The sequence below is a fragment of the Solenopsis invicta genome, chromosome 14 (assembly GCF_016802725.1).
Source record: "Solenopsis invicta isolate M01_SB chromosome 14, UNIL_Sinv_3.0, whole genome shotgun sequence".
In the NCBI taxonomy this organism is placed as follows: domain Eukaryota; kingdom Metazoa; phylum Arthropoda; class Insecta; order Hymenoptera; family Formicidae; genus Solenopsis; species Solenopsis invicta.
The window spans coordinates 2,180,001-2,192,731 of record NC_052677.1 but is presented as its reverse complement, the minus strand read 5'-3'; the positions used below and the strand labels follow the sequence as shown (position 1 = coordinate 2,192,731).

Here is a 12,731-nt window from a genome sequence, read left to right as displayed (position 1 = left end):
ATTTTATTTAGAAAGGAATTAAAGATACCACTTGGATTTTATTTAAAAAATAAATATACTATCATTTGCATTTTATTTGTTAAAAGTAGTACAGCAATTATTTCAAAGAGCAACATATTCTCTTTATAAATAGCGCAATTTAAAGATTTCATACATTTTTTGGGAAGAATACATTTAGGTTGGATTAAATTTAAAATATTTATTTTTAAGTAAATACTACTTGGGTTAGAAATAGGAAGATTTTTCAATGAAAATGCAGAAATAGAATCACTTAGGTTTTGTATAGAATTAAAGAGAGTACCACATGGGTTAGCATAGAAAAATTTCTCTGTTAAAATACAGAAATAGTACCACTTGTGTTTTTAGGTCTACTTTTACTTTTCGAGAATTTGAACGAACAGTTTTCAATTAGCTCTAAGTCGCTTAATTTTATTTAAAGTATAAATATGTAACTTTTTTCCTTTACCTCTGTATATAACTTTATATATTATATATATTTCTTTTATTAATGAAAAAATTTACCATAAAAAATTAATTGTTATATAAAAGTATCTTTATAATATTGATAAATATTGAATTTAAAAAATTGAGAAGTTGTTTATAATACTAATTTAAATGTAGTATTATTTTTTAAAAGTTCTTATTCACGTATAAATTTAATTAATATTATATTTCGTTAGATTTAGTGATTACAAAAGCTTTATAAATACTCACAAAATAAAAGTTTTCTAAATAAAGCTGTAAATTGTTGGCTCGCTAGTTATTACGAAAAGATACTCTATATCTCATGGGAATGAGAAGGTAGTGTGGGCTTCAAGTTCCAGTGTCGTTGCAATTCCTAATCCTAATATTGAAATCGTGAATCACACTTTTGGCCCGTTGAGTTGTAATATTCAATGAATGCTCATCATAAATCAATCCAAAATGATTTTCAGCAATAATCAATAAACTCTGCGTGAAGAATACTGCTGGGGTGTTGGGACTGAATGGCGGTGCAATAGATATAAACATTAAACGCAACATCACTGCAAAAACAGAAAAGAACAGATACTCATCGTTGAAGCAATGATTTTTCATTAAACATTACATTTCACTGAGTTTTCAATCTCATTTCAGTGATTTCACTTTTAGCACATATAGGTTAAAATTTCAATTAACAGCATTAGCAATAAAAGGAAGGTAGTCGATTATTATGTTTTTAATCATGAAATGCTGAGTCGACTACCTTCCTTTTATTGCTAAATCTCTTAATTAAAGATTTTACTTACATGTCATAAGTGATCAAAGCGCATTGAAGTGTGTAATAAATAATAATATTTAAATATCAGATTGCAAACTTTATAAAATGTAATGTTTAATGAATCGAGGCAATTTTAGCGTAATCCTTTGAGAGGTAATAAAATAATAAATAATAAAACTCTCTTTCTCTCTCTCTCTCTCTCTCTCTCTTACAAAATTTTTTACAACATATACGAGAACTAAAGCAAGCAACAATGTTAATAATAATCAATTGTTGATGTGTAACTCATCTTCGATATTGATGAACGTCCTCTTCGAGGACGCAGGACAATGACGAAGACCCCTTCACGAGATCTCGGGTATCACCTCGTCGTCAACATTTGAATCGCCGCCGCCGTCGTCGACCACCATTTCCATCCACCACTAACACACCACGTGCTGTTCTCGAAAGCGTCCTCGAAGTGTGCTGTCTTCGTCGAGAGATCACGAGGACGTACCATCAACCGGCACTAACGACTGTAGCTCACGCACCGCGCTTTTCGCGAAAGTAGCGAAACGAAACGAGAGAGAGACACGAGCGTGTACGGTTGTCCACGCAATAGGTTAGGAAACCTGTCACGTTAAGCTATCAACTACATGTATACACATTGTATACGGCCATGATGCTCATGGGAACGGTCACATGTTGCCCCACGTGATGATAGAACGGCTAATAACGAGCGCCACTCGGTACTCGTGTCGAAAAGATGTACTGGACAAGATTTGATGGTCGTTGACGACGACGACGTTTCTTACATCTAAAACGTCAAGATTTGGACTTTGCGTCGCAATATATCCGCACGTACGGCACGGAGAGAAAAAATAAGAACACTTTTATTATGCAATTTTCCCCAAGCTATCGATTGAGACTACTCAGAACTTGATCGGTTCAGCCGTTACTGAAATCTGAATAATCTCGTTAGGTTGAACTCGCTGACTCGCGTAAAAGAGGCTGGTCTCTCTCGCTGATATGATGAAGAATATGATGATGATGATAATGAAAAATAAAAAAAGATAAGATAAGAAAAAAATACCGCGAGACGCGACCGCGCCTCTTGATTCATGTTACATATATTATAGATTTTCAGTATTGAAAGTGTACATTAGAACAAGACTTATATATTTCAACATTTTGTCTGTATTCAATGAAATAAGAAAACAATTTTTTTAGCCAAGTTTGATGCAAATGATTTTAATGTAAACATCCCATTTGAGCAAAACTTTCACGAAATACGAGATGCTGCTAATGAAAATGAGATACAAAATGATATTGATAAAAATGAAATTCAATATGAAAATATAACACAAGCTGCCTTAGCCTCAACCTCAACATGTATTCCGTTACAAGGTAACATATTTAGAATCTTTTTATTTAGATTAATTTTAATGATTGTTAGTTTCAACGAAATGATATATGTTACATATTATTAATGTTATTGTATTTTTAGAAAACAGAGGACAAAAAAGGAAACGTACAAGGAGTAAGTATATTGTATTATAATTTTGAATAAAGAATAAGCACTCCTAAGATAAACTGCTACGCGCTTTGTTTACAAGTATTCAGAGATTCGTTACTAATAGATATGAGCAGCAAAAGGGGGATAATAGGCGTCGCCAAATAACAAAAGTTATCCGAAATATGTAATTAAATTTCTGTTTTAAATTATAGGTGTACGAACAGAACGTTTGAGTGTGCAATTAGCGGATGCAAGAGAAACATTCAAAGATATTACAAATAAACATGCGGAAGCAATGAAAGTACTTTTTGTAAATTCATATATACGCATTTCAATTTCATTTTATTAGAATAATTTTTTATCTTTACAGACATTGTCAGAAGCAATGCAACTACAAACAGAAGCTACAAATCAACTTAGTAATGCAATAGATAGAATAGCTAGAAATGAAGAACGACAAACTAAAATACTAGAAATCATTTTTGATTTATTGAATAAAGAGACAACATAAATAATTTTTATCTTTCAATTTTGTTATATATACTTATATATACATATATAGTTTTTAGAAAAATGTAGTTTTTTGTTTTACAATTGTTGTATACATTTTAATTTTTTTATTCATAATTCTATTCATTTCTCTCATTATCCCATGCACAATTATAATTAGGAAACCACTCCCACATAATTTGTTTTTGTATCCGTTGTGCTATTGCTCTAGGTGCTCGACGAGGATTTCCATCTTGTATTTCTGCTTCATCATTGTTTCTCTCATCAGGTTCTGCATATTTATTTTGTAAATTTTTTATAAATGGTATTCGATAATGTAAACGCATGTTATGTAGAACTGCGCATGCACTTACAATCTACCCTGCTATTTCTGGAGCATACATCAGTACACGTTGGTAAAACAAACATCTCCATGTTCCCTTAAGAACTCCAAAAAATCTCTCCACGATACTTCTTGCTTTGCATAACTTTTCATTATAATGAAATTGTCGACTTTGTTGTGGACAATGTGGCAGTGGTGTCATGAGCCAAAGTTCCAAAGGATATCTTGCATCACCTTCTTACATAAATACAGAAGACAGTATTTAAAAATTATTTTTATACATAAATGCAAAAGACATTTTTTAAAAAAGAACATGTATAACGTAAAATTATTAATTAAAATTTTTAATTCTTAAAAAAACCAGTACTCATAACATAGCTCTTAATAAACCCTAGTAATTACACAAATTATATAATTATTGCATTAAACGTAATAAGCTAATATAACACATAAATAATACGTAGTCTTTATTTTTAATATATCTATATATAAAAATTATTTTACTTTATCAAATGGAAAGATGATTTGCAACTTTAAAATTATAAGTTTAGAAAATTTATTGTCCATAAATATATTACTATATAGTATTATATATTATATATTGTGTACGTTATTCATATATACAGGGTGTCCCAGATCAATGTATAAATATTACTACGATAAGGTAGAAGGGATCAAAATAAATCAAAAAGTCTAATAACAGTTTGCGATATTTGCAATAATTTTCGTGTAATAAAATATTAAAGTCAGCCGAATAAGAGCGCGCAGAGAGGCAAACAGTTGGTCGCCTGAGCCGTAAGACCGCCCGGCTCGACGCGGTGCGGTGCCAACCTATCCTTTCCCTTGCCGCGCGCCACTTACCGTCGCCTACAATCGGACCGCAGTGGGCGGTCCTACGGCTCAGACGAGCGACCGCTTGTCTCTCCGCGCGCTTTTATTCGGCTGACCTTAATATTTTATTATTCAAAAATTATTGTAAATATCGTAAAATGGTATTAGACTTTTTCATTTATCTCGATCCCTTCTACCTCATCGTGATAATCTTTATACATTGGTCTGGGACACCCTGTATATATATATATATATATATATATATATATATATATATATATATATATATTGATCGGTATAAATTTCAAATCGGCCGCCACTGCGGTGGCGTTGTCAGCGGATTGCTGCCTGCGTATTGCTTGCCTGATTGGCTGCATGGGTCACGTGACCTTCTGTCTCGTGCCCCAATTGGTTTTGCAAACCACGTGAGACATATACCGTCATGCGATTGGCCCTGCGAGGCTCACTAGCGCGCCCCTGCGGTCTCTCTTGTGGGTGTATCATCGCAAGCATCAGACTCGTCGAAGCTCTCGTCAAGTGCGGCATGGCCGCCACGTTTTTCTGTACACGACCGGTGAATGAAGTCGGTTTTGCCATTGTACTCCTGGTGCGCAGTTAATTCCAGTTACCCTCCTTTCCGTCGGTACTTCCGGCTCCTGACACACGAGGGATTGTGACGAGATATTCCCTTTCCTAGTATTTTCCGGCTCGCACGTTCTCCTCTCTTTTGTGAGGCGGGATTTTGAAATCCTAGTAGCTCGCTCTTACAGCTCTCAGAAGTGGGATACTGGCTGCGCTACCACGAGATACATTGCATTTCGCGGAAACGGAAGTGGTTGCCGTCTTCTCGCGCGCCCGTCTTTGCTAAATTGATCGCAGCGTCGTTTGTTAACGAACGTCGACGGTTGTCGTGTTCGACCGCCATTTTGTCGACCGACACGTTCCAACACGTTTCAATTCTTGTAACGGTTTTCTTGTTCGCCGTTTTCGGTTTCGGCTGTGCGTGTGTAAGTGATGGTAATCACTCGGTCGGGACAAGACACTATGCCACGTCAAGAAATCGAGCAGTTGTCGTTGGCCCAGCTTCATGAGGAACTGACCAAACATTCCTTGCCGCTGTCACCGGATCCTGCTCAGTGCATCGACACGCTCATGCTCTTCTTCGAACGGAGAGACGTCGAGAAGGAAAGAAACGCCTCTAAACAGAAAGAGTGAACAGAAGACTGCTCCCGCCACGTCGTGCAGCCCACAGACGGATGCGGAGGATGCCAAAGCGGGTAACCCCGAATCTCTCGAGCAGACTATGAAGGTATTCATGCGATGGCTGGACCAGCAACAGCTCCTGGTGGAACAGATATGCAGACCAAGTCCTGCAGCTCAATCGTATGTAGCACCTCATTCTTACGGTTCGAATCTGATACCAAACCTGGCGCATCACGCCTCTTACGCTCCGAGCTCGAGCTCGCCCCCGGGCTATTGGCATCATTACACATACCCTGCTGTCCCTCAGATGACATCCAGTGGTTTACATTCTGTTTCTCATTTGCAAGGCATTGCTAGCAACGTACCAGCTAGCGTGCAGTCAAGTTATGGATTGCCGCCTGCACCCAATTGCTCACCAGGAGTGTTCCAGAATCCTCCTGTTCTAAGCAATGTACCAGTCAGCGTGCAGCCAAGTTATGGATCGCCACCTGCACCTGCTTACTCTCCAGGAGTGTTCCAGACTCCTTCTGCTCTGGCTACGATGCCGACAGCACAGGCAGTTAGCCTGCTTGCCTCCCAGATCCCAACTTTCGGTGGTCGGGAGGATGAAGACGTTGCAGTCTGGGTGAAAAGGGTAGACGACGTAGCTACCTCCCACAGCGTTACGGACTCGGTGAAATTTCTCGCCGCCATCTCCAAGCTGGCCAAACATGCCAGAGATTGGTATGACTTGGATACAGATATTATTCACGGTTCATGGGAATCGTTGAAAGGTGCCATTACGGGACGATTCCGTCGCCGTATTCCATTCAATCTGGTATTGCAAAAGGCCGGTGATCATCGATGGAACGCCGGAAAAGAAAGTTTCCAAGAGTACGCAATGGCTAAACTGAAGCTCCATCTGTTGCAATTGCCTCAGGATGCCTGCATTAATATGCTCATTAGCGGCATTGATAACTTTTCAATCAAGAGCGCTGCTGCTGCGCTCCAGGTCGACAGTGTTAAGAGTTCCTCGACCGTATGTACCACATTGCAAGCGTTTGCTCGTTTAAACGCTCATCGCCCCGGCGAAGAAAAATAAGGATTCCAGGGATCCTAAGGACAGTTCCAGCCCTGGGAAGAAACCTGTGTCACCGAGCAGTGATAGAAAATCCACGTGTGCCTACTGCAAGCTGCGAGGACACAGTAAAGCCGAGTGCTTCAATCTTAAACGCAGAGACCAAGCATCAGTGCCTTCTCTGGGTGCCTCTACTTCTTCGGGTACCTCTTCTTCTGCGGGTGTTGCTGCCACCGAGGAGAACAAACCGTCACCGTCGTCGGCTTCGTCTCCCGAGGATCGGTCTATCGTCGGCTGTGTGATGAACGATACGGCACGCCAGATCCGTATCTGTGAGTCTACTATTGAAATTGTTTCGATTGATGGTCGCAAATGTAGCTTGCTCGCGCTTATCGACACTGGCAGTCCAGTCACTTTTCTACAGGAATCTGTTTGTAAAATTCTATTGGGCCAGAATGTCGAATTTGATAAATTTAACTCTCAAAGTTTTCGTACTCTCAATAATTCTTTAATCGACGTTGTCGGTAAAAAAGAAGTTTCGCTAAAATTAGCATTGTTACCTAAAGTTCCTATTAAAATTAACTGTCATGTTATTTCCAATAACTCATGGTCTACTCACGCCATTCTTGGAAGAGATTTTTCACTGATAATGGATTGACTCTTGTCTATACACCGTCTGATTCTGAATGTGGGAATCGGGTTAAATTACTTAATGAGATTGCTTTCACAGAAACAAATATCGACAGCATCGATAGGAATTCTTCGGATATTACAGCTCTCGACATCCAAACGGATTTTGGAATCGAGACAGACCAAAGAGTCTGTGATATTATTTGTAGAGTCAATGAATCTCCGTCCACTGTGGCTAATGACGACCACGGAGTAACTGTTAGGTTACACGACCATTCCATTTTTACGTATCCGCCTAGGCGTTTAGCATGGGCCGAACGCTCACAAGTTAGAGACATTATAGACAATTGGTTATCTCGCGGTATTATTAAGGAGTTTAGTTCTCCATACTGCTCACGTATCGTGCTAGTCAGAAAAAGGAACGGTAAGCTACGCTTGTGCGTAGATTTACGCCCATTAAATGCACGGGTTATCAAACAAAAATATCCTTTTCCCGTCATGGAGGATTTGATGTTGCATTTATCAAATAAACTTGTTCTTACTCTGTTGGATTTGGAGGACAGTTTTCTTTCAGTCAGAATTCATCCTGATCACACGCAATACTTTGCTTTTTCGACCCCGGACGGTCAATACGAATACCAACGTTTGCCTTTTGGATATTCGGAATCGCCTGCCGAATTTCAAAAGAGACTGATACAAATTTTGCAACCTTTGATTAAAGCAAACAAGGTTTTGATATACATCAATGATATCCTTATTCCGACTACCACGATTGAAAAAAATCTTGAAATTCTCGAGGCTGTGTTACGATTGCTGCGACAGCATCCGTTTAATGTAAATTTTTCCAAGTGCCAATTTCTTAAAACTAAGATGGAATATTTAGGGTACGTTGTTACCAACCAGAGTATCACTTTGAATGATAGACATGTAGAAGCGGTTAACAAATTTCCTGTCCCTCGCAACGCAAGGAAACTACAAAGGTTTTTGGGCCTTGTTGGCTATTTCAGAAAATTTGTAAAAGGATTTGCCGAAAAGGCTAGACCTCTTTATAACTTGTTAAAAAAATCAGTTGCTTTTGATTTCAATGATCAATGTATTGAAGCTTTTAATACTCTCAAGTCTGCTCTGGTTGAGTATCCGGTGTTGCGAGTGTATAACCCCCAATCCGCGACCGAATTGCATACCAATGCAAGCGCATCCGCTCTTGCAGCAATTTTATTGCAAGAACAAAATAACGGGGACTGGGCTCCGATAGCCTATTTTAGCCAAGCAACGAATGCGGCAGAGAGTCGTTATCATTCGTTCGAATTGGAGATGCTCGCCATCGTTAGAGCCGTCGAGCGTTTTCACACCTATTTGTACGGTTTACTCTTTACAATTGTCACTGATTGTAATGCACTCGTATTTGCGGTCAACAAAGCAAACCTCAATCCACGTATTGCTTGACGGACCCTTTAATTGCAAAATTATTCTTTCATTATGGTCTACCGTAAAGGTACAAAAATGACCTTGATGGGTTAAGCCGCATCGTGGCCTTTTTATTCACTTTCATTGGAAAAAGGGTTACAGTGTCGGTAACTGGCTGATCCCTATATTCAAACGATCGTAACCTTTTTAGAAAAATCAGATCATGATAAGTATGAACTAATTGAGGGGTTTACCGCAAGTGAGGACAAACCTCGTTTTTACGTACCAGACTCCATGGTACCTAATATCATACGGATATACCATGATAATTGCGCTCATTGTGGTATCGAAAAAACGGTGAAAGGTATCACCGATAACTACTGGTTTCCATTCACAAGAAGGTACGAAACCACATTGACAATTGTTTAACTTGCATTTTGCATAATTCGGCAACCAATATCAAGAAAGGTAAACTTCAATTTCATTCTACCCCCGCATATTTTATGCACACGGTTCATTTAGACCATTTTGATCCTTTAACTAAAACTACTATTGGCTTTCGCCACGTTTTGGTTATCATTGACGCGTTCACGCGTTTCACTTTGCTCTTTCCAGCAAAGACCACTAGCTCAAAAGAGACTATAAATCACTTAAATTGGACATTTAATGTTTTCGGAAATCCCACGAAAATCATTTCCGATCAAGGAACCGCTTTCTCGTCTTATGAATTTTCTCAATTCATGCAAGATAAGAATATTAAGCATAGACAAGTTGCAGTTGCTGCGCCTTGGGCTAACGGGCTCGTTGAACGAGTAAATCGTTTTCTCAGGTCATCTCTTGCAAAAATAACAGAGAATCAAAACGATTGGTCTGACAAATTACATGTGATTCAATACACAATCAATAATTCCTTTCATTTTTCTAATCTAGCTTCTCCAGCTAAACTAGTCTTTAGGCAAGACAAGCTCAATCACAAAGATTCAGATTTGGTTTGTTTCCTTAGCGACCTTGCTAAAACAACGTTATCTTTTCAAGAATTGGAGGAACTCCGCGATGAAAATCGGGATGTCGCTCTATTGGCCTCCAATAAAATTAAACTCTACAACAAGGATTACTGTGACAAATGTCATAAAGCCCCTTCAACCTACAAAGAAGGTGACAACGTTTTGATCCGAAACACCGCAGCCAAACCTGGTGAGGAGCTAAAATCTACCTATAAGGGACTATATTTGGTCGCCAAAGTTCTCGACAAAAACCGGTATGTGATGCAAGACATTCCAGAGTTCTCGATAACCCAAAAGCCTTATAACTCAATTCTATCTCCTGATAAGCTCAAACCATGGATTAAATCCCTAAATAGTCCTTGATATTCGTTGTTCTTACGTCACTTAACTAATAATTTTAAGTTCCTTTACCGAAGGTACAACTGTTTGTGATACAGTTATATAATAATTTTAAGTTCCTTTACCAAATGTTTGCGATATAGCGACAATGATTTTGTATTGGGTGTCATGCCCGTTTAACTCGTCACTCATGACATATTTTTATTTAGATACTTGCGTATATCTACCTGCGTTATCTTATGTATTTGCTTACAGATTTTATATACGTTGATGCGTTTTCTGTTTGCGGCAGTATTCAGGGTCGAATACTAATGCAGGCTGGCCGGGCTGTAAGGGAGCAATCGGCTCACTCGGTATAAATTTCAAATCGGCCGCCACTGCGTTGTCAGCGGATTGCTGCCTGCGTATTGCTTGCCTGATTGGCTGCATGGGTCACGTGATCTTCTGTCTCGTGCCCCAATTGGTTTTGCAAACCACGTGAGACATATACGGCCATGCGATTGGCCCTGCGAGGCTCACTAGCGCGCCCCTGCGGTCTCTCTCGTGGGTGTATCATCGCAAGCATCAGACTCGTCAAAGTTCTCGTCAAGTGCGGCATGGCCGCCACGTTTTTCTGTACACGACCGGTGAATAAAGTCGGTTCTGCCATTGTACTCCTGGTGCGCAGTTAATTCCAGTTACCCTCCTTTCCATCGGTACTTCCGGCTCCTGACACACGTGGGATCGTGACGAGATATTTCCTTTCCTAGTACTTTCCAACTCGCACGTTCTCCTCTCCTTTGTGAGGCAGGATTTTGAAATCCTTTCGGCCCGCTCTTACAATATTATATATATAATATATTGCGACCGCACTTACGAGCGTGGTGCAACTGCGTTAATTACTCGTGACGCTAGTTAGGTAGCAAAGGTGTTCGCAAAGTCCCTCACATCAAAGGCGCGAAATCAGATGGTACGATTGGGCGCCAGGCACGAGCGAGCGTACCACTCTTAGGTCAAAACGTTACCGATCTCCCGCTTCATGCCGGGAAAAGAAACGTGAAATTACTCTACCTCGTCACGGGCAATCACGTGCTCTCTTAACCGATAGCTTAGCCACGAAATTGGCGGAGGGGGTGGTTCGCTGCGGGCAGGACGTTAGCAGAGAGCGAGGGAGTTTAAATAGAACACACCAATGTGACAGAAAAATTAACAACGTATTTCGGCCAATGTCTGACATTGACTCACTGAGTCCCGCAACAATGTCTCGCGATCCAGGCGCGGTCGGAAAATCCCACGCGGTCGTCGGTACGAGCTCACCGAACGGAGAGAGTCAAGATTCAATTCTAATTAGCGGCGGACAAAACACGCCGTGCACACTCACAACTCTACTCACGCACTCATTTCACGCGAAATTATATGGCGATTTGGTACGAAACACGCGATCGGAAATACGCGATCGCCAAACAGAAGCACATATAAACGCTACTACAGACGATACACCAGAATATGGCACAATTAAGGCGACTTGGCTGTGGTGTCGGCGACGCTCTCAACAAACGGAACCGAAGAAGATTAAGACGCGACTTGATCGGATGAGGCGCACGGCGACTGATCACGCGGCCAGCACGCGGTCACCGGCGTGCTCTAATTCCGGCGGAAGATCTTACGGCGACAGGGAACTCTAAGTGCGACTACCGTACGCGTGACTCATCCGACCGGCGAAATCGGTGGCTTTACAAAGTCTCGTTCGTCTCACCACGACGCAGGTTTGACTCGAAGCACGGTCGTCCGTGGGCGTTAGCGGCTCCTGTCGTCCCAGTTCGTGACGGCACCTCGGGTGATCCACAGCAAAGTGATCGATAGCGCGAGGAAGTTCGGCAGGCGGCACGCAGGATCTCTCGCCCCACGCACGGGGCTCGTCGCGCCCCGCTATTGGTTCCTCTTCATTACGCGGTCCTCGCGACCCTCTAATCAGGCTGTCGTGCCGCGGCGCGCAATTTGAGGTAGGTCGGTGTCTTCGGGCAGCTCGCGATTCTTCCCGGAGGCCGGACGGCTATCCCTGCGGACTCTTCGGTGTCCGGCGCCTCTGCGCTCGGGACCAAGTCAGGAATCTTTTCTCGCAGCTTCTCGCTCGGGGTCTCCCACGCGATGATCTGCGTGGAGTGTCGAAGTCCCCTACGTCGGACCTTTTCTCTTTACGTCCTGCAATATTCAGCGGCCTTACTGTTGCGTACAGGCGCGACGGTACAGATGATGTAATTAAATAAAGAGAGATCACTTGTCGTGCGCGCCACTGCGATCCTGCGCACGATCCGTAAGATTCCGAGTGGCGGTAGGTCTTCCGTCTAACAGTCTTCTTGCCGGGTGGGACTTCGTCGGTACAGAATTAATATTGGCCAGCCGCCAATCCGTAAAAGGTCGCTACAATTAACGGACGAACACAAGCGCACAGAACAAAAACGCGGAATTATTAGTGCATGCGCCGACACATCCGTCTCCGAGCTGAGAGGACGTAGAGCCGCAGCGTGCGCTCTCCGGGCGGATCTTACAATCCCTGTGACGGACAGCCCAACAGGATGTCACGTCACAATATATATATATATATACACTACACAAAAAAAAATAGGGAACACTTTCCAGACACCAAAAATTTGGCTATTTTCAAATGACTGTAACTCGGTGAAAAATCATCGTAGATAAAAAATAAAAAAAGC

General features: G+C 41.2%; 1 pseudogene; it reads right to left on the bottom strand.

The window, feature by feature from the left end:
• Window positions 1-3,202: 3,202 nt before the first annotated feature.
• Window positions 3,203-12,731, bottom strand: part of LOC120359554 — a 17,241-nt pseudogene continuing 7,712 nt past the window's right edge.